Source organism: Penaeus japonicus, unplaced genomic scaffold (assembly GCF_977035675.1).
Source record: "Penaeus japonicus unplaced genomic scaffold, GWHDUDI00000001_assembly GWHDUDI00000023, whole genome shotgun sequence".
In the NCBI taxonomy this organism is placed as follows: domain Eukaryota; kingdom Metazoa; phylum Arthropoda; class Malacostraca; order Decapoda; family Penaeidae; genus Penaeus; species Penaeus japonicus.
In genome coordinates this window covers 39,226,979-39,229,478 of record NW_028234425.1, presented here as the reverse complement: position 1 = coordinate 39,229,478, position 2,500 = coordinate 39,226,979, and positions in this window count along the sequence as shown.

Genomic DNA, 2,500 nt, shown 5'->3' with positions numbered 1-2,500 from the left:
AAAAAAAAAAAAAAAAAAAAAAAAAAAAAAAAAAAAAAATTTGCTGAAACACGTTGGGAAAAAATAACTTATCTAGACACAAAGATTTGGTAATGCTCTTCCTTTCAAACAAAAAATAAGTTATTGTGCTTCCCGTAAATCGATTGACTTTTCTATCTAACAAGCGGTCTATGGTTGCAGACCTCTTCACTCTGCAATACTGGGACTATAACAGTTATCATTGCAAAGTTTGTGTCTGCTATTTCCACGTATTCATTTTTGTGTATCACTTGTGTATTCAATTTATTTCATCTTTCAACTGAGTTTTTTATTTACAATGCCAACTAAACAACAATGATTAGTTTATACTTATAATGATTTTTCTTGGTGATGTTTTTTTTTTCGAATAAAAACGACATTTGATGCAGCCTTGGTTCTCGTGTTGTCATATTGCGTTTCTCTTGAAAAAAAAATATCATTAAGGGGGAAAATCAGCAATCTCATTGTGTTCAACAAAAATTGTTTTTTTTCTGTCTTCTCGTCTGGTAAATACAGCTAATGCATACCTGTTTGTATAACGCTTGCTTACACACAAGCACACACACACTCATACACACACACATGCACACACATACACACAAACACACACACAAACAAACACACACACACGCACATATATGCACACACACACAAACAAACAAGCACACAAACAAACAAACCCACACACACACATACACAAACAAACAAACAAATAAACACACACACATACACACAAACATACAAACACACACACATACACACAAACAAACACACACACAAACATACACACACAAACACATACACACAAACAAACAAACACACACAAACAAACACACACACAAACGCATCACAAGCACGCTTCTGCTTCCGCGCCCGTCCCACTAACGAACATTTCCGAAGAGTTATTGTGAGGAAGTCAGAAGATGTTAGAAGTCGCCCGAAGATGCCGGCGATGTGTGAAGGGCGGCGGACAGGATCACACGCCCTCGCCGCCTTATCTGATGTCTTGGCTTACCCCGCGAGCCCGACTTCCCGGCTCGTGTGGTTGGGAAGGGCGGGCGGGCGGGTGGGCGAGAGGCGCTCTCCGTCGCCCGCCTCTCGATCGAGACCTTTGCTCTCCCCCCCCCTTCCCTTCCCTCGCTGAGATCTTTCGTTCCTTTAAGCGAGTTCCTTTAAGCAAGCATGCAAACATTACAGATATATAGGCATATCTATGTCCATGTATGTCTATCCATCTGTCTATATACATATCTATATATAGACATATATATACGTGTGTGTGTGTGTGTGTGTATGCATATGTACATATACATATGATCACACACACACACACACACACACACATATATATATGTATATATATATATTATATATGTGTGTATATAATATATATATATGTATATACATACATACATATATATATATATACACACATATATATATGTATATATATATACATATATATATACATATATACACATACATATATATATATATATATATATATATATATATATATATATATATATATATATATATACACATATATACGCTAAGAGAAAATGTGTGTGTGAAAGAGAGGGAGAGAGAATAAGAGAGAGAGAGAGAGAGATAGATAGATAGATAGATAGATAGATAGAGAGAGAGAGAGAGAGAGAGAGAAAGAGACTTACATGGCTACGTACGTACACATCCACTCTAAACTGCGTCAATACACACGCATCCACATATAAAACGAAGCCCAGCCTAAGCTTAAGCCCGACAGGCGGCATAAGAAACAGTCGAAGGTACACCCTCCCGGCAGCAGTTTGATCTCGCGACGCCGCTCTCCTCGTCAGAACCTGATATTGCTTATTGGAGCATAATGAAGCGGGTGAGATCATTTTTCAAGCCGGGGAGGAAGGGAGCATGAGTTATCTCCTCTCATTCTAGTATTTTGTGAACTAACACACCGGACCGCATGATTATGCTTGTAAAAATGGATCACGGGAAGGTACAGTTACGTAAAAGTGATTCCATCCGATGAAAAAAAGGTCTCGGAGGTCCGTCCTCCTTGCCCGCATATTCACGGTTCATTTGTTTCAACTACGTAAATATTTCATCCTCCAAAGAAACACCGGATGCCCCCCCGTGCCTGCCTGCCTGCCTCCCTCCCTCCAGCCTGTCATATAATGTCTAATGAGGCTTCTAACAAGGCCAAAAGGTTTCCTCTTTCCTCGCCCTCCAGGTGCTGTCACTCAAGAAATGAAGTCGAGTTCACATAGCAGACTCGCCCTCCAGATTCTCTAAGGGTTTTCGACCTAACACTTAACTTTACGATCACGCTCTCGTCTTTACGACCATACGCTCCCTGTATGACCACACTAAGGTTTATGACCACACACCCCGCCCTGCTACTAAATGCTCTTGTAAAGAAAGAAACGAATATATTTAGAAATGATGGCGTGGCATCTCGGGCGGAATGGTGATGCTTCGGAATCTC